This window comes from Strix aluco, chromosome 2 (genome assembly GCF_031877795.1).
Source record: "Strix aluco isolate bStrAlu1 chromosome 2, bStrAlu1.hap1, whole genome shotgun sequence".
Classification (NCBI taxonomy): Eukaryota; Metazoa; Chordata; class Aves; order Strigiformes; family Strigidae; genus Strix; species Strix aluco.
Window position 1 is genome coordinate 102,076,247 of NC_133932.1, and position 25,053 is coordinate 102,101,299.

A 25,053-nucleotide genomic window follows, 5' to 3' on the forward strand; every position below is an offset into this window, starting at 1 on the left:
ATTGCTGGTTCATATTCAGTTTTACCTCTACCAATACCCCTAAGTCCTTCTTCACAGGGTTGCTCTCAATCCATTCATTGCCCAGCGTGATCTTCTGATGGATTGTCTTACACTTAAATAAGTCAACAAAATGATGTAAATATCAAATTTAAACAGGACATTCTCCACCTTCAATTAGCTATAATGTAATATACACTCATAGTTTCTTTTGGGTAGTCCAAATTCGTTGTGTCCCAAAAATGTTTGAAAGTGTTATGGATAAGTATAGGATTTTTTTTCACCTATCTTTAACAATCCAAACATTAGGTGTCTGCTTTAATCATAAAAGCTTGCTTTCTAATCATTAGAAAGAAAAAATACATGTGTGCAAGGTGCTTCAGTACATCTTAAACACTTTTTCTTAGGATTGCATATGTAATTATTCTTAGAAATTCTGTTTTTCCTTCTTGGCTATAGAGAAGACCTCGGCAGATTAGTCCAAAGTCTAACTTTTAGATTGCTAAAACTGACAGAGAGAAATATCTCCATTCAAAATCTTCAATTTTTGTTAATGAATCTTCAGAGTTTGATGGTTCAACATTTGACTCATGATCTCTATTTTGAAGATAATTGTTTCATAGATATTTAGTAACACAGAGATTTCTATGTTACTAATCAAGCCAGGAAATTGTGTTTTTTAAAGAAAATCTTATCACATATTTTTCATGTTATTTATGTCTTTAAAAATTGAGATGTTCTTTAGAGACCAAACAGCAGACTAATCTCTTTTCTTTGCTTCATAGCTTGAAGGTATCATGTGAAATGGATTACATTAACATGAAATAGTTCACTATCTCCAGGTGCAAAATGATTGCCTGGCAATATCATTTTAACTGTCAATAAGTGAGGTCAAGAAAATAATATAATGACATCATAGGATATAGTGACATGGCCACGTCAGGTCTTGTCTTCTCTAAAACTGTGTTTAAATACCTTCAAAACACAATGGTACATGAGAAAGGTGTAACATCAGAACAGATTTTGGTTTATTTTATGCTATTTCATACACTGTCCTTTCACAAACTACACTAGCAGAATGCTGTTCTTCCCATCAAATAATTTAATTGAACATTTTTGCTCTAGATTTTGTCACATATGAAAGTCAATGTCAGCTGGATAAAGATCTCATCTTTTTAATGATAATAGTAATAAAATCTAATTCAAGCCTTATATTTAAAATTATGTGTAGAAGTATTTAAAAACTGTAAGAAAGGGTAGTACACACTAATATATTTAAGTTAAAAATTTTGTTACAAGTTACAGTCTTCTTCCTAGTAAAATCACAGGTTAGCATGACATAAACCAAATGTAAACCTGGAAGTATTTACAGATTAAATTGCCAAATATATTTTATTAGAATATTATTAATGGAAAATACTTAACATGTTTTGGGGCTTTTCATTCAAATAGGAATTTTTCATTTTCAAGTGTTTCTGAAGTAGCTGCCAAAACTGCTCTCTTATAAGTTGCCTAACTGTTCAACTGCCATGATGTATATTGGTGCAGTTTACCATTATCTAAATGTCTTTAGATTAGGAACTCCAAAGCTTCTAGACTTCCACAGCCGACTGGCTCCTCTGCTTTCTGGCTCTTTGCTCAGTCAGCTTCTGAACTCCGGATTAAAAAGGCAGTCTTAATGCTCTCTGACTTGTACTCTGGGAAAAAGTAAATAACAGGATACCCAGTTTCCAAGTTCCAGGTTCTCAGCTCTGTTTTACAATGTCTGTGATTTATACATCCTCTGGGAATAGCTCAGCTCCCTAGACAAGCTTCAGAAAACTAGAATTCCAGGTATACTGAGACCCACAGATGCTCCTATGGTGAGATCTGAGGAAAAATAGATTCTATTAATTCAGCAATTAGAGGCAAGCAGCCGTAAAATTCTGTTGTGGGATGTGACAAATTCTCAAAAGTCACACCAACTCCTGTCACTGGTTACTAGTGCTCCTCAAATAGGTGGCTGTGCTGTAGTATGGCAAGTGGGTCAGAATTCCAATGAGCCTGTGTTATCTAAGAAACACCCTCAGTATTTTCAGATAAAATTATGTATGGTTGCAGTTCCAGAAATATTTTCAGATTCTATTCTTTGTTTTATAAGGGATAAAAAAAATACATAAAATTGAACAAAGCCCCACATGATTTCTTTGTAAATACAGTTTGGTTTCCTAAGGATGGCAGATCTTGGCTCAAAAAGGTCCTAAGAGCTTGCGAGCACAAATTGTGTTAAGCGTGTTAAGTCACTGCTTTTGTCTCTTGGGCAATAAACAAGGTTGGTGTCAATGTCCATGTTTGCTGTCTTCCTTGCCCCTTCTATCCTTGAGAGAGTTTCTCTGTGCTCTTCTTAAAAAATTAAGATCTGTTTTTATCATGTTAGATCAGACAGGGTCATTTCCACTCACTATTTTTCTATTTCTTTCCAAATGAACATTTTACACCTATAAGTGCATCTGAAAAGACGATTAAGCTCTATACAGGAGACAGTGAAGTTAAAGGGAATATGAAAAGGAAACACAAGGCAAAAATAAATATATTAATTCCAACTACTTCCATAATCTCTTTTGTTTCTTGTAAAAAAATTTAAAAAGTTTAACGAAGGTTTATGACTGAAGCTAAAGCAGATAGATTTCATATTACTCTTGTTAAAGGAAACAAACTCGAATAGCTTCAGGTATCTGGAAGTTAGATGGCAGGAGTTACAGTATGTGAGATGACAATAAATCTCTATATTTAGCCAACTTCACTGAGTGACTTGAAAAACAGTCCAAAAAGCTTCAAATATGATTCAGCTGAGCAGACAGTGGAAAGTAGATTCTTTCGTCAACACACATACACAAGTCTAGTGCCATTTGGGAAGTCTTAAAGTGCTCTGCCTGTCTTCTATCTACCACTCCAAAATGGCCTGAATATCTCATAGGTTGTATGTCATCTCTGTTGACTCCATCAAAATGTCTGAGACACCTTAGGGCATTTCAGATAACTCTAGATGCTTGTATGGTGTTGGGTCCTCAGTGTGTACTTTACGGTGAGCTGAATTTCTCTCCAGGTTACATTGGTGGTATTGGCTATGGCCAGGATTAATTGAGTAAGATTTTTAGTGGATTTTCAGGTGTTGTGAGGTACCAACTAGTCTTCAGCTGCCCCATCCAAAATTATGTTTTATAAATGTCAGGTCTATAGAAGTGTCTTCAGTACTCTACATAATCTCAAAGAGCATGGGCATCTACATTTAGACAACTGTATCCTAACATTTCAGTCAATTGACTTAAATAGGACATTAGATTCTTAGTTCAAATGTTCACACCTACAATCAGACATTTACACTTAGTTATCTTAATTTCAGGGTGAATCCATCTATTGTCTATTTCTTCTTTATAAGTATAGTTTTACTTGGCAGTACATATTTTGCAATTTATTAGCTATTTTCTCCTGTTTCAGTTAGAAGTGAAAACAAACCATAATTGTGGACACTGTCACACTAAGCATTCAATACATGCGGAGGATACAAGAGCTTCAAAATTTTACACTAGTAATCTTCAGCTTTAATGACCAAGCTGAAAATTTTGAACAATATGCATAATATTATATAGAGTTGTATCACATTTACTTTTATATGAAATAAAGTTTTGTACACTTTCAAATATGACTGCCTTCCATAGATTCATCAGGGCAATACTATTTAAAATTATACTAGATGTACGTAAAACCAAATCCAAAACAAAGAATAAGATTCAAACACACAAAATTAAAAAGAAATTGATATAAAAAATATTAAAATCTCTGAAACATCTCTCAAGTGCAGGACAAGATAAATGATGGGGTGTGTCATTAGAAAAATCTCAGCAGCTGCAATATTTTCTATCACTTACTCGATAGAATTAGACCACAGATCAAAAACTGGAATATCAACATCGTTTAGTCAGATAATTGCATCTGAAATGTACTCTGCCTTTGATAAGTTATACAAAACATGGAGAATATATTAAAGGTAAGAGTTTCACTTCATACCCTGTCATGTCTCATAGATTTAGTATTAGTAGGTATTTGACTTAATTAAGATTGTAGTAACTTTTTATCCCCAAACAAAATGCTTACTAACACCTAATCTTTCTCACTGGTGTGTGCTAGCCATGTATCATAGTCATGGTATTTACTTCATAATTCAACTTTGTTCCATGGAGCTCTTTTTTTTTATCCTAGCTTTGACTACTGTGGTCACTCTTTTGCACCATCCAACTTTTTCTTTTTTAATTGAAAATTTTAATTTCCTGTTTACTGTTAGGAGTTAGTAATTCAACACTGTGTTTATTACTCCTAGTTTTTAATAATGTCATGAACATTCTATTCCTTGCAGTATGGTGTGGTTCTGGCTTTTTTTTTCATACTGCTAATTCAATATAATTTTAAGAATGGATTCAGGAAAATATCTTGCTTTTTGAAAGAAATATTATGTGGTGAATACAACAGGACTCATTATTTTCTTGTTCATCTCTGTTATATGTCCCCAAAAGTTCTGTAAAAAACTGATATTTATTAATTTTTTATAGGGGCTTTATTAGTATTAGTGCCATTACATAATCATAGAACATCAAGGTATATTTCAAAACTGACAGAAAATTCCCAGCTCTCTTAGCTGCTTTTCTTTCCGTGTAAGATAACATGCAAATTATGAGTGTGAATCCTCTTGTGAATAAGGTGAGTACCTGAAGGCAAAGTTGCATCTCTTTTAATGTCCAGCCTTTTCTGTGTGAAAATATCAGGAATTTGGCTGTTTGATAAAGTCTCTCTGAGTGAAAGTCACCCCAGGGTGAAAGACTGATATAAGATTTCTCCCAGCATCCCAGGAGAGATGATTATGAGGTCTGTGCCTATCTTCCTCAAAAAGAACTTCAGACCAGCCACACATATGTTATAGCAAGATAACCACAACTGGGAAGTCACATTGTATTCCTGAAGCAATCTTTGTATCTATCATTATTTCAAGAAAAGCTGCCAGAACTTTTACATCCTCCCTTGCATTTGTGTACCTAGTTAAAGCAGGAATGGAGTATTTGAACAAGAGACATACAGTTACCAGCAGCATGCTTGGAGATCATTCTCACAACACCATTCTGAACATTTTACCAATAAAGAGGACATGACTCAGACTTTCTGTAGCCTAGAGTTATAGTACTATTCCCATATAGCTTCCTATTCATTTTCCTATTACTTCCAAAATAAACCAAGTACTTCCTATTACTTATAATGTGCACTGAAAATTGAAACACAATACTGCATTCTTAAGTTTATTTGTTAGAAATACTTCAAGTAATAAATGTTGAATTAATGTTAGAAATTTGTATGACATCTTCACTAATTCCAAAGGAACTCTTTCGGATTAATGATAATACAGTAATATCAAAAGAATTAATAATGATCAGGCTATCATTTTAAAGTGCCATCTTCACTTAAACAACCAGCAATTTTCATATATTTTTAGCAAGTTTCTATGGCAGGTCTTTGTAATGAGTTACAAATCATCATTATTTCTTTTCATATTCACATGCTAACATTAATCAGGGAAACTACTTAGGCATATGTGTGGATAGCAATGCAGTAGTGGATCTCCTAGAATTAGAGAGTAATTGAGTGTCAAGTATTATTACAGCAGGCATTCTTTTCAGATTTTTTTCTCTGATGTTCATATTTGCTTTTTATTTATTTATTATAAAACCTTTTTCTCTGTAGTATTCTGGTTTTTTATTTGAAAGAAAAGGCACAAAATATCAAATTATTATCTTCAGGAGAAAACTTAGATATGTGTTAAACCTATCAAATTAAAAGGAAAACATCTTTCAGACAACTGAGTGATTTTAGGTGCCTAATTTGAAATATCTTGAGGATAATCCTAAGGAGGTGAGTGCTCCGCTGCTTAGCATTTTCAAAATCCTAAAATGACAGTGAACATCTTTCAAGCTGGTTACCCAAAAACGTAGGACACCATGAATATCCGCATAGTGGAAAGTAGTCAAGCACACTCCCTGGCAACTTTATGAGTTTTGTTTCATGACACCTAATGCTCTCCAGACACTGCTTAGGAACCGGCTGGGGGATAGCCATATTGTTCTCAAGTGTCAGTATAGTAGCAATTACTATTTAAGGGGAGAAGAGAGTTTAACTGCAGGTAGCAACTAGACAGAAATGCTCTGCTACTTGTCTTCAGGAACAGAGAAAATTTTCCGCTGTATTTTATTTTCTACTATGAATGTAGCCCTTATGAATGGCTGCAAATTCTTAAAATTAAATTTATTTAGTCTATGCACCCTTCCTCATGCCTGGAGTGTATTTTAGGATATGTCATGTTGAAATTATATAAGTTCTTAAAAGATTTGGAATTCTGGTATTTAATTACAATAGTAAAATAAGTTATAAAACATCTCATCAAACCCACAGCTTTTAGGTTTGGGTTTGTGGGGGTTTTTTTTGTATCTAGAAAGAAGTATCTTTTGCCAGAGCTAAATGATTTACACACCATGTTAAACACAGTATTTTAAGCAGGTCATTAAGTACTCAAAATATGGTGAAAAAGTGAAGATACAACTCCTAAATAAATTCAGGTTTTGTTTGGCTCTCCTTGCTATTAAACAATGGCATGAACTGAAATGGTACAGCACAGATCTTCTTCAAGCTAATAGAAAAAGAGCTTCAACTATTCTTATTATTGCTGTTTAAAGGAAGACAAAAGAGAAATTTCCATTTCTGAACTAAAGTCAGTCTTTCAAAATTTGTATAAATAAAAGAGTACTGTCAGTCTTGCAATAAAACAGAGTACCATCAATTTAGCAATAATTAATCCTTCCATGGATTATGACCTTTGCTTATCTCAGGCTCATTAAGTCAGCAACAAAAACTGACAAGCCCACCTGGCTTTCTGGCTTCCAAGAGCAACCACAGTTTTTCAGAAAATTAAGTAATTAAAAGCAATTAATGAAACCACACTGTAGGGTTTCTTTAATTATCACACTTTTAATTCCACTAGTGTATCTGGCACATCACAACAATCATGTTTTCCTCTACTTGTGGTTTTCCATTTTGACATGGTGACAAAGATATGATTCTCATAGGACCTTCTCTGAAAGTTCTGGTCTGTCTCTTGTGACATGTCACTTCCAAGTCTCCTGTGGCACCTAGGTCTCTGAGGACTATTTCAGAGACAAGATGGTACACATGCTTGGTAACTTCATTGCAACACGTGCCTATATGATCCATTGAGAATAAAGTATCCATTGCCATTCCCCTTTGCTGAAAGAAAAGAGCACATATAAATGAAAACAAAATCAAGAACAGTAAGAGAACAGTAAACTGTATTTCCTGAAAGATTTCAGTGATACTTATATTTCCTTCAGCAGTATCACTCTTGGATTTTTTAAAATGCTTGCCTGAACCATTTTTTAACTATAATTTCTAAATAAAATGTTCAAAACATGGCAGATGATTAGAGATTATTTTGAATTTTGTCTGAATTGGAACAGCAGTCTAAAATTTTACAAAAGATTCGTGAAAACCCTGACATTCCAAGAGAAAATGTGCAAATGAAAAATTCCTTCTCATCTCTAATTCCCAGATAACCACTATTCATTTTCATGTTTCGTTCATATGAGAACTAAAATTAACCTGCACCAGTTGAAGAGGAAATAGAATGAAAACATTTTAAATACTTCTAAAGCTGTGTTAAAGGAGACAGAAGAGGTAGAAAATGCACTGAAAGGATTAAGATAATTTTTGTATAAAAGAATAAAAGACACTGAGAAGATTGAATTTAGTATTTTCTGGCAGTCTCATAGCAACAAGTTAGAGATGGAAAAGCCCTATTAGATTATTCATTTCATCTCTCTGTCAAGGCAGGATTTTCTCCAACTATATTTTTTCCCATGCTTTGTCCTCTCTAGCATTGAAAATACCAAATGATGAACCTTCTACCACGATCCTTAGGAGACTATTCCAAATCCTAATATATCTCCCTGTCAGGATATCTACCGATATTCAGTTTAACTTTCCGTTTGTTAATCTCACCTCATTGCTTCTAGGATAGCTTGTTTTCCATATAAAATAATTTCTCTTCTTCTTTTGCCCTCTCTGTCTCTCTCATCCTCCTTAGTTACTGTTGTCCCGATCCAGTGTCGGGGGAGGTTTCAATATGATCCCAAGAGAGAGATTAAGACACAAACAAGGTCAAATGCCGTATCCCAAAACAGGTTTTTATTATTAAAAAAGTGAAGAGGGGTAACAATAGGACAGAATGGAAGGAAAAGACAGAAATAAAGCAACGATGCGGGATAGGGCTGCAAGAATAGTCACCACCATGGATCCAGTGGCGTCCTGTTGGTCCTCAGGCTTCAGTTCTTCGGTGGTGGGTACACTTGGATCTGGCTTCGATGGTGGATGTTCCACACTGAGCAAAATTTTCTGCTGCCTTTTTAAGTTCATCATATCCGCTGATTAGCATATCTCACCTTTAGGGTTTTTTTTCTCTGGTCCCACAGGTTTTGTTGCATCTGGCTTCAGGGCAGGAACCTTTGCCTCTTATCAGTTAATTGACAATGCATGCATGGGGTCTGGCCTACACAACGGGGCCACAAATGGCTACAGGATGGGGCCAGCTCAGTACACTTCTGCCCCTTTGACGCTTGTGTAAAGAGTCCGGACAATGCAACTGCAAGTAAGTGGGGGGGTGCATCCTTCAATACACTCCCGCTTCTCTGGGAGACACTCCCCAGAGCAATTCACAGGCCGCAGCAGCTTCTCTTGGAGGTTTACACAGACACAAGCAAGCTTGGAGACAGTCATATGACATTTCAGTCTCTCACAACTGTTTAGCTAAACTCTTTTATTTTTAGTTCTATTCAGCATTACTCTGAAGTCATTCCCTCCAGCTCCCAGTATAACTTTTTCTTCTCTCCCCTGACTTCCGCCAAATGGTTGTTATTTTCTTGGTAACATGATATCTAAAAATTCCTGGTATGTAAGATGGAAAACTGTAAACCAGGAGAGGTTGAAATTTGGCTAAATGCTAGGTACCCACCAAGTCGCTCTATCACTTCGCCCCTCTTCTCCCTTTTCTCTCAACAGGGCAAAGAAAATAAGATAGGAAAAAAACAAACCCTTGTGGGTAAAACAAAAGCAGTTTTAATATAAGCAAAGTGAAACAAAGTAAGGTCCATGTGCGGAAGCAAAAAGAAAACAGATTTATTCTCTACTTCCCATTAACAGGCGATGTCAGGCCTTCTCAGGAAGCAGGGCTCCAATACGTGTAGTGGTTGCCTCGGAGGACCAAGGGTGACCCCACCCCCTTCCTCCTTTCTCCCAGCTTTATACTGAGCAGACGTCATATGGTATGGAATATCCCTTTGGTCAGTTCGGGTCAGCTGTCCTGGTTGTGTCCCCTCCCAAGATCTTGCCCACCCCGTCCCACTCTGGGGGGACATGTTGGAAGGAGCCTTGGTGCTGTGTAAGCACTACTCAGCAGTAGCCACAACACCAGTGTGCTATCAACACCCTGCCAGCTCCCAGCATAAAACACAGCACCATGAGGGCTGCTATAGGGGAAGACCAATTCCGGCTCAGCCGGACCCAGTACAATAGATATTCTGTATTCTAGCTATATCAATAGCTAACAAAATTTACTTTAAACTGTCACCTTTCAGGAACTAGGCAAGGGAGGAGAGACATACCACTGCAGGAAATGCAATCTGTAGGAAATGCAAAGTCAATGTAGAAAAATAAAGATGTTATGTAAAGATTAAAATATTTAATTCTGATACTGTCAACACACATTAAGACCATTAGGGGAGGCTCAGTCAAATCTAGATACCTTCTTAAAAGTTTTTGTTAAAAATAAAGGAGAAAAAACCTTTCAGAAACATGAGGAGGAAGTTTACATGGAAACTGAAGTTTGTGTTAAAATAATCTACAAAAATATTATTTAAGAATCTGTCCCTCTTTTTTTTAGTTTGTGATTAAAATTATCTTTCATCATAAATTATTATGAAAGAGTATGTTTATGACTTCTCACGGCTAGATATATATGTAGATGGTGTATAAAGGGAAAGTTTAGACTTGAGATTGTCAGCTTTTCAATGGTAGCTTTTTTTCCATGTTGATGAATAATCATTTTCAGTAAAAATTCTTGCCATATTACATTTTCAATGATCCTGTATGTGTGATAAAACTATAAGCTAAAACTAAACCACAGAGAATAGATGTGCCTAAAGCTAATATAACTGATTTATTTAAATGTTCTGCTTTAATCAGATTAAAGATAAATTATCCTTCTAGAAATGAATTAATAAATCCTTTCACATATTTGAAATAATCCTACTAGATTTAACACATTTTGATGAATTATGTATTGTCACTGTACAGCAGTGGACATTTAAACCAGATGAACTGCATATCTATGAAATGGCTGAACTGTAAAATGAAGACATAAAAGGACTTTCTCAGATATGGTAGAAACACTGATGTGAAATGTGGATCAAAATTAGAGGCTGTCATGTAATAATGAAGCCCACAATTTAAAATTCCGAACAGAAAATTAGTTCAGACTGCTGGTTCTTTATATAGTCTTAAGCAGCTGTTAATACTAGGATTTTCTAGTCTAGGCAAACGAAAGGTTTTGATAATGACATGACTAAACACAATGAGCACAATGAGGACACCTAACTGTAACACCAACAAAAGTGTTTCCATGTTCTGCTGTATTGAAGAGCATAGGCTTTTTCAGTAACATTCAGCTCATTTAGCTCAATGAAAGAAACTCTGATAGTGATCTAATCCCATTACTTTCTTTCCATGGAGTGGATTAGAGACTGTGAAGGGTTCTTGGGGTTTTTCTGTATGGTTTTTTTTTTTATTTAAAGTGATACCTTGAAGTGCATGAAAGGAACATTTTCTCTTTTTTTAATCCATTGTGATATTTTAGTAGTATAATACTGTTGAAACTTCATATTGGAAACAATACATTAAGGGAGGGGAATTACTAGAAAATGTCTTGTTTAAACTGACTGTAGAGATGTAGGCATGCTCACTGACATCCATGGTATTTCTCCACAACAAAATTCTGGCTTAAATATTAACTTCTGCATGGACATTTGACCTTAACATTAATTTATTTTGGCACATTTTTTTCTATTGTTTTCTGTTCTATGTTCTATCTTTTATGATTTCATTGCTAGTTTCAAGTGAAGAAAAGGGCTTAGCTTTAATTCTCATTTAGTCATATTAGAAGCTATGTAATTCCCTTGGAACAGACATCTCCATCTTGAAATCTAAATTCAATTCAGGATGCCTATTTCAGGTCCCCATCTCAACCTCTCCAGTACCTTGAAAGTAGGCATCAGGCTGAGGTTGTGTGATTGAGATTAAGTTATGAAATGTTCCAACTCATTCCAAATGATGTCTCTTTTCTGCCATCTGATTGCTCTGATGAGGCTAATGCACGTTATTTTCTAAGTCTAGGTTCCACCTCTTTACTGTAGATATTGAGACATGGGATGACAACTCCTACTTCCCCTGCCTCTCCTATTATTATTTTTTTTTTTTTTTACATTATTTAAAAAAAGGATATTCATGAAAATTGTACCTGGATGCGAAAGATAAGTGTGTCTCAGGATGACTATTGAAAAGAATATGTTTTAGTCTTCAGTCAGAAGTTTTCTTCTTTAACAATGTGCTGCCACTGCTACATACTTTTGCCTTCTATTTTCTAAAAAAAATTGAAATAGCGAGCAGAATTTTTCAGATGACATAAACTAATGTTTAGGTCAGAAAAATAACAGGTCCTACTGACCATCTCAAGTACTGTGGTGTGAACAAGCTAGGATGTGTCACTCTCAAATCAATCTTTTTGGTATAAAACTATGATCTATAATATTAATCTTCTTGAGTACATATATATATATTTTCCATTTCACTTTTGTTTGTTTCTCCTTTGTATTTCCAGTTCAATTACATGTTTTACTATATGATATATGTTTATCACACATGAAGTTCTGGAAGAAATGCTTTTCACTGTGCTAATTTCTGATTTCTACTTGTTTCTTGTGTAGCTATGGGAAACCAGACTTTGGTTCTTGTTAAACCTGAGGGCTTATTTTTCAGCAGTGGCTTTGCTTTAACTAGTTCTACTTTACCTTTCTCCTAACTGGTCTAAAAATAATGGCCCACCTGTTTACTTTCACCTATCTGTAATTTAAGCTTTGAGTAAGTCTATATAGAGAAATGACTTACACTTAGAAGTGACTTAGTGATTTGGGTGTCTAAAACTGAAGCTGTGAGCAACGACTATAGTAATTTCTTAGAGAATAGGCAAAAGAATGGAAATAGCTGCTACTGAGAAACTGGAGAAAGGTTGTCTATTATCTTATTTTAAATATTTAGTTTCAAAATTGCACTTTTCACCTGCACAGCAGTAAACAGAAATTGTCGTAAATTGTTTCACTATCTTCTCTATGTAACAATACTTAATCCTTTTTAACAGAATGTCGTACTGGATTATGTTGTCTTTGCTAATCAAACACAAATGTCATGACTGCAGCACATCTTTTTCAGATTACTTAGTAAATCAAAAGAGTTTGACATTTCAGCAGAGTCTGTATTATATATATATTAAAGCAGAAATACAGAAAATGACCAAACAACTAAATCATTTACTAGAAAACCAAAATAATGAAACTTCAAGCCCTTTTTTTTTTTTTTTTTTTTCCCTTTCTCAGCCCCACCTTGTATTTCACTGAAAACATAGCAAAAAGGACATTAAATTTTTATGTTTCTGTTTTACCAGGCTTTATAAAAAGTTGGTAGTGTGGGATTTTTCTACAAAAGACATTTAGAATAGGAAAATTTGTAGGTCATAAGAGGTATATTTTATAACTGAGGCAGGTTTTACTACTTCTTTGTACCACTTATCATAGTCTTTTTCAACTTTTCTCATCCATTTCTCAGAAATCTATTCCAAATTACTCCATGTTTGTATTTTTAAAACTATCTTAATGTTGTCTTCTGTACAGTTCTGATGCACAAGACTTCTCATTCTGACTATTTTTACACTGTTTAGAAAAGCTAGAAGGAGACCAAAATTTGCTATTTGCATAGAACCACATATCTTTGTAGCTTCCTTTCCATGTCATTCTTTTAACAACCCAGCCCTTCCCCTTCCATTACATTTGAAAAAATGCATTTTTGAAATTTCATGCATTTCTCCTTAAAATGACAGATTTCTTTCAAATTAAAAATAATTAACTAACCAAGTTGCTATCAAGACATGTTCTGAGGCTTCTTCCCACTCATTTTTTTGTTGTTAAGCACTACTCAGAGTTTTCTAGGTTTCTAGGTTTCTCTGTGTAGATTTCTGTGTGCTTCATTTAAAACACGTGGTGTCAAGTGTTAAGAAATATTCCTGATATTTGTGTGAAGAGGCAATCTCTAAAGTCTCCTTAAAGTGATTTTCAGAGAATAAAAAAAGGAAATAAAGGGAGAAGAAAGATTACAGTAAGCCTGTAAAAACTCTACACTGAGGATATACTGCTCTTCTGGAAAAAAAATAGACTTCTGTCTCCCAGGTATTTATTAATCCAACATTGTTCACAGACTCAATTATAAAATCTAAAACTGTGTAAAATGAAAGTTATAAAGTGAGTAGTCAGTGAGGGAGAAGAAAGCAAGGACAGGGAAGTTATGAAGAAGAATATCAAACTGTACATTTATAGACAGGTAATAAAAGAGCTTTCTGCATTGTATGTATTGATCAAATGTGACAATAACAGAGCTTTATATTTTTTAAAGTATGACCGAGCCCTTGTAACTTAAAAAAAAAAAAAAAAAAAAAAAAAAAAAAAAAGGAGACAGAAAAAGCAACAAAATTATCAGAAATCAAAACAAACCCAAACCACAACTCTCACTACTGTTTTACTATTATCATTTTAAGGACAAAACATTCGAAACAGCTATTGCAATAATAAAACTTTTGTATATGAACAAGACATATTTTAAATATTTTATTAAAAATAATGAACAAAAAACTGAAAACCATGCAGGAAATCTATATCTGTATAAACAAATACAGTTATTTTTACATTTTGTAAATCTTTATAATTAGCCTGCTAAGGGGAGGTCCCTGTTCTCTAAACACAATTTGGGGTTGAGATTAGATAGTGAATTGTTTTGCGCTCTACACCTACAGAAATAGCTCAAGAGCTCAAGTCCAGGTCCTTTACTTTGTGAGAGTTAATTAGTTTTATAATTAGAAAATCACAGTCTTTTGTTTTATACTGCAAGATGATAAAACAGTACAAACCAAACAAGACCAAGACAGTCTTTTTAAACATTCTGAAGGAAATTCTACTGCCATTTGATGAGGACTGCAGCGAAGTCTCTTGAAAATATGTGTGGTTAAAAAAACAGATCTTAAATGCTTTGTATTGTACACCTTTCTCAGTAATATTATAATCCTAGATATATTACTTAAGATGGGCACTTTACAACTAAAAGGAAAAAATTCATATCTAAATTGGCTTTAACCTTTTTTGCCTATATTTCACAGTCTTAATTGTAACATTCATATTCCCTTCCAGTGTCCTTCTTCTACCTTGACAATAAAACAGTTCCACTGACTTTTCTCATGCAAGTAGTGGTCAGCATATTTATAGAACACTTAAGATATCCTGAGAATAGCTGGTCACAGCATTTATTGTTAAACCATAAAGTATATTAATTTTTATCAGTGTCCTTTATTTGGGGAAAATTATTTTGTGGCCATATGAACCAAGGAAGCCTAAGCAATATGAAACCTCCCAGTGTCTGGAAGAGATGACCAAAACTGTTTTTTTATTCACCAAGTTTTTCTTTTGTTTATCAGGCAATTCCACTGTGCAAGCAGGCAATTAAACTGTCTTGTAAGTCAAGCAAGAGGGGCAGAAGACCAGCTTGGCTGAACAGGGAACTCGTTGCGGAGCTCCAAAGGAAAAACACATTGTATGATCATTGGAAACAAGGTCAGGCGGTGCAGGAAGATTATAGAGCTGGAGTTCATATATGCAGGGAGAAGACACAAAAGACCAAAGCTCAGTTAAACTTGATACTGGCCAGTGTTGTTTCAGATAACAAGAACGGCTTTTTAAAGTATGTTAATAGCAAGAGGAGGACTAAAGAAAACATTGGACTGATGGGATGCATCCTAGAGTACTGAAGGAGATAGAGGATGTTAAGGCAGGACCCCTCCTGATCATCTGCAAAGGTCATGGGAGTTTGGGGAGGTCCCTGCTAACTGGAACTTAGCCAATGTTATTCCAATCTACAAAAAGGGCTTAAGGGAAGACCCAGGGAACTACAGACCTGTTAGTCTAACCTCAGTTCCTGGAAAAATTATGAAGATTATACTGGGTACTATTGAAAGGAATTTAAAACATAATGCAATCATCAGGCATAGTCAACATAGTTTAAGAAAGGGAAAGTCCTGTTTGATATCCTTCTGTGATAAGATCACTGACCTAGTGGATGAAGGGAAGATGGTGAATGTAGTTTTTCTGGATTTTAGTAAGGCATTTGATACTGTGCCTCACAGCATACTTCTGGACAAGCTATCCAACTCTGTGATGAGCAGGTTCGTGGTGAGCTGGGTGAAGAACTGACTGAAGGGCAGAGTTCAAAGGGTTGTAGTTAATGGGGCTACAGCTGGCTGGTGATCGGTCACCAGCAGTGCTCCTCGGCGTTCAATTCTAGGGCCAGTTCTGTTCAGTATATTTATCAACTATCTGGATGCAGGAGTTGAACGCAAGTTTGCTGATGATACCAAACTGGGAGGTGCTGTTGACTCTCTTGAGGGACAAGAGGCCTTGCAAAGGGATCTAGATGGATTGGAGTATTGGTCTATGATTAATGGGATTAAATTAAACAAGTCCAAATTCCGTATTCTGCACCTAAGATGGAGTAATGCTGGACACAAACATAAATTGGGAGAGGCATGGCTGGAGAGCAGCCCTGCAGAAAGGGATCTGGGGTTGCTAGTGGACAGCAGGCTCAATATAAGTCAGAATTGTGCCCTGGCAGCCAAGAGGGCAAACCACATCCTGGGGTGCATCCAACACAGCATAACCCACCAGTCAAAAGAGGTGATTATCCTGCTGTGTTCAGTGTTGTTGCAGCCTCACCTTGAATGCTGTGTGAAGTTTTGGGCCCCACCATTTAAGATGGCTGTGAAGGTCCTTGATTTCACCCAGGCAAAGGCAACAAAGTTGGTGAAAGGGCTGGAAGGAATGTCCTATGAGGAGTGGCTAAGGACTTTGGGCTTTTCTAGTTTGGAGAAAAGGAGTCTGAGGGGCAACCTCATTGCTCTCTACGGATCCCTGAGCAGGAGAAGTGGAGAGGGAGGTGCTGATCTCCCTGGTATCCGGTGATAGGATGAAAGGGAATGGTTCAAAGCTGCAACAGGGGAGGTTTAGATGGGACGTAAGGAAACATTTCTTTACTGAGAGGGTGGTCAAACACTGTAACAGTCTTCCTAGAGAGGTGGTCGCTGCCCCAAACCTGTCAGTGTTTAAGAGGTATTTGGACATGCCCTTAATAACATGCTTTAATTTTTGGTCTGCCCTGAATTGGTAAGTCAGTTCAACTAGATGTCCATTTTAAGTCCCTTCCAGTTGAAAGAGTCTAGTCTAGCCTATTCAAATCTAGAAGAGACATTTCTGAAGCAATGTTTTAATCAATAATATTTCTATGGACAATTTGACTGAGACTATCATTCATATTTTTCACATGTTGTATCAATTTATGAGATTAAGAACTTTTTGCAATTCATATCAGCAGCTATTATACTATGGTCCATGTCTTATGTTGAAGTTATTCATAGCCTTCTCCAAAGGCCTGTTTTCAAAGTGTAAGCATTATAAACTAGAATACCAATACCTGAATATGAAATGAACATACCACTATTGGTTCTTTTTTAAAGGTTCTTTACTCAAAAGAAGGTATTCTCACAATCACAGAATCATCTAGGTTGGAAAAGACCTTCATGATCATCCAGTCCAACCATTAACCTAATGTTGACCGTTCTCAATTACACCATATCCCTAAACGCTATGTCAACCCGACTCTTAAACAACTCCAGGGATGGGGACTCCACCACCTCCCTGGGCAGCCCATTCAAACACATAAAAACCTGTTCTGTGAAGAAATACTTCCTAATATCCAGTCTAAACCTTCCCTGGTGCAACTTGAGGCCATTAACTCTTGTCCTATGGTATGTTACTTCGTTAAAGAGACTCATCCCCAGTTCTCTGCAACTTCCTTTCAGGTAGCTCTAGAGGGTGATGAGGTCTCCCGTCAGCCTCCTCTTCTCCAGACTAAACAACCCCAGTTCCCTCAGCAACTCCTCGTACGACATGTGCTCCAGACCTTTCACCAGCTTCGTTGCCCTTCTTTGGACATGCTCAAGTAATCCAATGTCCTTTTTGTAGTGAGGGGCCCAAAACTGAACACAGGAATCGAGGTGCGGCCTCACCAGTGCTGAGTACAGGGGTAAGATCCCTTCCCTGTCCTGCTGGCCACGCTATTTCTGATACAAGCCAGGATGCCATTGACCTTCTTGGCCACCTGAGCACACTGCTGGCTCATGTTCATCCTGGTATCAATCAACACCCCCAGGTCCCTCTCTGACTGGCAGCTCTCCAACCACTCCTCCCCAAGCCTGTAGCGCTGCTGGGGGTTGTTGTGGCCCAAGTGCAGCACCTGGCATTTGGCCTTATTGAAACTCCTACAGTTGGCCTTAGCCCATTGCTCCAGCCTGTCCAGATCTCTCTGCAGAGCCTCCCTACCCTCGAGCAGATCAACACTCCTGCCAAACTTGGATTCCTCTGCAAACTTACTGAGGGTGCACTCGATTCCTTCATCCAGATCATCAATAGAGATGTTAAACCAGAGCGGCCCCAAAACCGAGCCCTGGGGGACACCACTCGTGACTCGTGAATCGTGCCAACCAGATTTAACTCTATTCACCACAACTCTTTGGGCCCGGCCATCCAGCCAGTTTTTTACCCAGCAAAGCGTGTGCCCATCGAAGACACGAGCAGTCAGTTTCGCCATGAGAATGCTGTGGGAAACAGTGTCAAAGGCCTTACTAAAGTCACGGTAGACAATATCCACAGCCTTTCCTTCATCCAATAAGCAGGTTGCCCTGTCGTAGAAGATAAGGTTTGTCAAGCAGGACCTGCCTTTCATAAACCCATGCTGACTGGGCCTCATCATCTGGTTGTCCCACACATGTTGTATGACGGTACTCAGGTTGAGTTGCTCCATCAGTTTCCCGGGCACCGAAGTCAAGCTGACAGGCCTGTAATTTCCCGCATCATCCTTCCAAACCTTCTTATATATTGGAGTCACACTGGCCAATTTCCAATCTGTCAGGACCTCCCCGGTCAGCCAGGACTGCTGGTAAATGATGGAAAGTGGTTTGGCGAGCACCCCAGCCAGCTCCTTCAGCACCCTTGGGTGTATCCCATCCGGTCCCATAGACTTGTGTGTGTCTATGTGACACAGTAGGTCACTGACTATCTCCTCCTGGACTGTGGGGGGGTTGTTCTCCCAGTCTCTGTCGTCTGGCTGAGGACGCTGGATTCCCTCAGTACAACTAGTCTTGTTATTAAAGACTGAGGCAAGGAAGGCATTAAGCACCTCAGCCTTTTCCTCGTCACTCGTTACCATGTTTCCTCCCGCGTCTAGCAGGGAGTGCAGGCTTTCCCTGGTCTTTCTTTTACTGTTGACACATTTTAGAAACATTTCTTGTTATCTTTGACTGATGAAACTAGATTAATTTCCAGCTGGGCTTTAGACCTCCTGATTTCTGCCCTGCATAGCCTCACAGCTTCTTTGTAATCATTGTGAGTGGCTAGCCCCTTCTTCCAAAAGCGGTAAACTCTCCTTTTCTCCCTGAGTTGAAACCAAAGCTCCCTGTTCAGTCAGGGTGGTCTTCTCTGGTGCCAACTTCTTTTACAACACCTGTGGATGGCCTGCTCTTGTGCAATTAAGACTTTCTTCTTAAAAAGTGCCTAGCCTTCCTGGACCCCTATACCCTTTAGGACCATCTGCCAAGGGATACTGTCAAGCAGATGCCCAAAAAAGACAAAATCAACCTTTTGGAAGTCCAGAATGTCAGTTCTGCTGCCTCTTCTCCTGGCCTCTCTAAGAATAGAGAACTTTATATAATTTCATGATCTTTGTGCCCAAGTGGGCCTCCAATCGCCACATCATCCACCAGTCCTTCTCTGTTCACAAAGAGGAGGTCCAGCAGGGCACCTTCTCTGGTCGGTTCACTCACCAGCTGCATCAGGAAGTTGTCTCCCACACATTCCAGTAATCTCCGGGACTGGTCCCGCTCTGCTGTGTTGTATTTCCAGCAGATGTCTGGGAAGTTAAAGTCTCCCACAAGAACAAGGGCAAGCGATCATGAGATTTCTCCTAAGTGCCTATTGAATATTTCATCCACGTCTCTGTCCTGGTTGGGTGGCCTATATAGACTGCTACCACAACATCTGCCCTGTTGGCCTTCCCCCTAATTCCAACACAAAGACATTCCACCCTATCTTCACTATACTTGTGCTTAAAGCAATCATAACAGTCCTTAACATACAGCACCACCCCTCCCCTTCCTTGTCTATCCCTCCTAAAGAGCTTGTAGCCATCAATTGGTGCACTCCAGTCATAGGAGACATCCCGCCATGTTTCTGTAATAGCCACTACATCATAATTTTCCTGTCGCATCATGGCTTCAAGCTCCTCCTCTTTGTTACCCATGCTGTGTGCATTGGTATACATGCATTTCAGATGGGCTGATGTCCCCAGCATTTTTTTGCATTTAGAGGTCCTAAGTCCAGCCTGACCTTTCACAGGTGTTACCACAGTTACTGATCCATCAATATTCCTTGCATCTTTGTTGTGCTGCATGTCTCCATCCCTTGCCTCCATTGAGATGGCAGGTTGAGGGTTATCACTGGCACAACAGCCCACAAACTGCTAATCTACGCTGGGCCATATGTGTTGGAGTTCCAGTTTTGTCCCCTTCCCCCTTCAAATCTCATTTAAAGCTCTCTCAATGAGTCCAGCTAACTCCTGCCCCAAGATCCTTTTCCCCCTCTGGGACAGGTGTATCCCATCTGATACCAAAAGATCTGGCTTCCTGAATACTAACCTGTGTCTGAAAAATCCAAAGCCCTGGTGGTAACACCAGTCTCGGAGCCACAAGTTCATCTGTTGACTTCTCCTGTAATCCTCCTCATTCATCCCTGCAACTGAAGGGATGGAGGAGAACACAATTTGTGCTCTTGACCCCTTAACCAGTTTCCCCAAGGCCCTGAAATCTCTCTTCATTGCTTTAGGAATTCTCCTGGTAGTATCATTGCTACCCACCTGAAAAACCAAGAGAGGGGAGTAGTCCTTGGGTCTCACTAGAACGGGGAGTTTTGCTGTGAGTTATTTTACTTGGGCCCCAGGGAGGCAGCAGACTTCCCTATGAAGCGGGTCTGGTCTGCATATTGGGCCTTCTTCGACACCCCTCAGAATGGAGTCACCCACTACAATGACCCTTCAGGGGTTCTTTTTAGAATTGGTTTTAATATATGGTCTAGAGTGATCCGGTCTTGGTTGACCCTCATCTTCCTCCATGTTTGACTCATTTTCTTCATCCTTCTGCATTCAAAAGTTCCAGGGCCCCGTATCTATTACGAAGGGACACCATGGAAGGTGGGGGAGGTCAGGAGAGGATTTTTCTGCCTTTCTGAGCAGGGACCTGTTTCCAGTCTCTCCCATCTCTTAGGTCCCCTCCTGGTGCCTGGTTACAAGAAAGGGATGACCTGTGTTTTTGGGAGCCTCCATTTGATCCTTTTGCTTCACATGTGCCAAGGTGCTATTCCACCAACCAACTTCCCTTTTTCACTCCCTAATACTTCTTAATCTTTCAGCCTCTTCTTTGAGCTCCACCACCAGGCTGAGCATGTCATCCAGCTGATCACAGCGCACACAGGTGTTGTCACTGCTGCCCTCTGACAGGATTGACAGGCTCAGGCACTCCCTGCATGGGACCTGGACCGCTGCATGTTTGTGTGGCAGCTCCGCCTGGGTCGCCACATTCTTTCTGGTGGTGCTTCTGACCCGAGTGGAGACCATGGTTCAGTCTACTCATGGAGGATGATAAGATGACAGCTAGCTCTGATAAGTTCTAGACCCAGGAGGACTGTGCCCTGTCCACATGCCCTGCCTGCACCAACTGCTGCACCAGGCCCTGTCTGCCGCGCTCCCTGGGGTCTGCTCTCGTACCTGAGGGGCGTTGGGCGCCATCACTCCCATTTCTACCCATGCTGAGTCCCCGCTGCCCTCGTTCCCAGCTCACTCTTCCCGCTCAGGGAAGAGGCGGCTTGAGGTGCTGCCTCTTCCCTCGGCTTCTGCTTTCTCGGCTTGTGGTTTTGCTATGGGTTTTTTTGATGCTTTCAGAAGGTTCCCCCACCACTTTCCTCCTCTTTGGAGCCCCTCTCCTCAGCAACAGACCCCACAATCTCATATAATAAACCTAATTCAGTATTTGTATATATCCCTTAATTTATCTTTGAGGAGAGTATGCTTTAGACATACTTATGGAGACAAAGTACGTGAAGAATCTAAGACACTGTTGTTTCTTATTAAAATATCCTAGGGCAGGATCTTAGTAGAATTTAGCATGATATTTTAATAATCAGTAATGAACTCAGGGTATTTAAATGAACTGAGGCTACAGCAGTATTTTGCACAGAAGTATATCCTGACACTTGTCAGTAGCCATCTTCTTCTGACTTTGAGATTTTGAGTAACAAATATTTTCTATAGGAAGGATGTTCATTTTCTGTATCTTTTATTTTTTGATGCTCATCCTAAATACATTTGACATTTATATGCAATCAAATGATAAAACATACCCCCACATCAATATGATTGCGTATCTTAACCTGGTTAAGTCAGTTTTCACATTTTTCCTGAGAAGGACACAAGGAGGTCAATTACTTGTCAATTTAGACTGTTACTAACAGACAATTTTATGAGAAGGAGCAACATCAATGGCCTGTTTTGTCTCTAGTTAAATTAAATTGATAAATTTATTTTCAGAGTATAAACACATTCAGCAGCTCTAAACAAGAGAATGGACTGATTATAATACCAATAAACTCATTGAATGTTATCATACTCCCACTAAAGAGTAAGGAGTGAGAAATAATAGTGATAAGCTTAGAAATAAAAGCCACATGAATTGGTCTTTCTTTATTTATTTTTGTTTTAAATTTTTTATTCAGTCTGCTTTTTTTCAGTCATTTGTTAAATATTTGTATAGGAAAAAAAAAGAAGTTGCTTCTCGTTTGTTTTTGGTTTTTTTTTTTTTTTTCCTCAACAAATACCTCACCTCTAACCTCCTTTTAAAGCAGTATTCTGTAAGGGGAACTAGGAATCTCAACTGAAAATAAACAAAAAAAGTGAATAAAAACACAAGTAACTATGCAACTTCAGAAGTTTCTACATGAGACCCAAGATTTAGTTATGGTCAAGCTAAAATATGAGATTACATGGATTACATTCAGAAATATCACTGTATTTGTGACTGTGGCTGAAAAATAGTATGTTGATTAAAGTTTGGTTTGGCATAATGAGACCTAGGATTCCCGATCCTGCTCCTTGGATTATTCTAGGTTTTGTTCCAAGACTTAAAATTGCAAATCAGTAAGATCTTGTTTGACAGTTCTAGGAAAGTGTTTGATCATTTTGCAGGTGTCCTTTTCTATTTGCAGTTGCAAAGATCTTAAAATAAACTTAGAAGGTTGTGTCTAACTGCAGGAGTAATATGATCTGTGATGTGTCCTACAGTTCAACTTCTCCATCCAGTCTTCTACATCAGTGCACCAGCTGGAGCTTTCTTGCCCTTTCACTTGGTGTCTCTTCCAGTACAAACCAGTATAAGGAGACCTGGGATGGAGAAGGAAGTGTGCAGAGAGGAACAAATTTCCTTTGAAAATACTAAGGATCCTTTTGTTGTAATCACTGTTTCCTGGTGAAGTGTTCCTGGATCTCATAATTTAGATGTAGATCCTTACACAGTAGTCTGCATGGGAAGTCAGGCTTTCCCATTTCCTGTCACATTTTTCTAGAAAGAGGCAGTGACTCCACTGTGATTTCAGGTATCAAGTATGATGAAATTCAGGTGGGGATAGAGCTGATAATATCATCTGTCACTGTACACAAAGGTGTTCTATCTCAAACTACATCTAATGAGCTGAACTCCAGCTTCATCTAGTGAAGTGTATTGATCAGATATGTAACATGTAGAGAATTGCACACTATAAGGATGTTAGGTTAGATGCTATGAAAAGAGAGTGTCAATGGGAGACTAAAACTATTATAGAACAGATTTCTGAGAAAGATTTTGTAGTCTTTATGTGTGAGTGCATCTAAGTACACCAGAATCTTGAAATGATACTTCCCAGTGGACAGAGCTAAAGAAACAAAACAGATTTGTCTAGGATTACAGGTTACTGGAACCATTATGCCATCATTACAAGTTAGAAAGAAATGGAAATTTGTAAGGAAAGTTTAGACAAATATCTGATAAAAAATATTTTGACATATTATGTCAGCAGTATGATAAAGATATAATTTTTAGAGGTGAGATTCATCTTCTTTTTAATGTTAGATATCTAAAATACATTAGATAGTCACCCTGAGGAGAAAGAGGTTTAATGAGATGGGGATAGATACATATTATCTACCTGATTATTTTTTCTTAGAATATAAAGTATTGTGAGTATATATGTCATTCTGCTAATTACAGAGGGAATTTAGCATATGTAACTCAGATTATGAACTTTTAAACCTCAGATTTAAGGCATAGTAAGCCTCCTTCTATAGATGACCTCTCAGACTCTCTTCTGTCTCTGTTTTATGTTTTCTGCTATTTTAAATCAATTTTCAGGATTAATCAAACTTACACTTTGTCCTTCAATGCAAGTCTATCTACTCTTCATGACTGCTCACTATATATAAACTCAATAATGTATGTCATTGCACTTTCAGTTGGCTAAAACTTCTGAACCAGATATTTACTCAGTATAAACAACAATAGCACCCTCAGTTTAGACCCACTAAGAAACTGTTTGCTTTAGAGGATTATAGATTTTCTCAAACACATTTTTTTCACTGTTAAACCATAGTGTGATTTCACTGTTAGCTATGGTTTACAGAATGTAAGCTCTTTATTTAGATAACACAGTTACAAATTAGGGAAAATGAAGCCTGCTGTTGCCTGTCTTGGCTGGAAAAATTTTTCTTTTTAAGCTTAGTGATTTGCCTTCCCAGATAAAGTTTTTAATTATACCTTGCACTTCTTTGAAGCCCATTAGACATCTAGAAATGTAGCATACTGTAAACATAATTATACTTATGAGAAGTAATTAATCTAATGGATTTTCAGTCTACCTCACCTAGTGAACTGCAACCTGTTCCAATTTATTATTCTGTTTCACAGCAGTAGTACAAGGGGGTAAATATTGTTTTTCATAATAATTTTGAGTGTTTATTAAGGAGATTCCCTGAATATCTCATACAATTAATTGCAGAAATTTACTTAGTTTAGAAGACCTCATGACTGCTGATAATAGTAAAGCAATACTTTATTATTTTTGCTAATTAATTCAGTGGTACACAAAAATCAATATCATCCTTACATATGTAGGCATCAAAATTTTCATCTAACCAACAGGGATCCATCTGTTTGTAACAGACTGTAGTACCATTCCTGGAATACATGGCAAGCTCCTTGTTTTTTCCTGGAAAAACAAAGAGTTTGTTATCATATCAAACTATTTTCTTTTTTCTTATTCCTATCCTAAGGTCCTTCATTAATTGCATTCATTTTTCCACTTAAAAGCAAAACATATTTCTGAATCCCTAATTAATAATGAGCCTATTGTGGGGGATGGG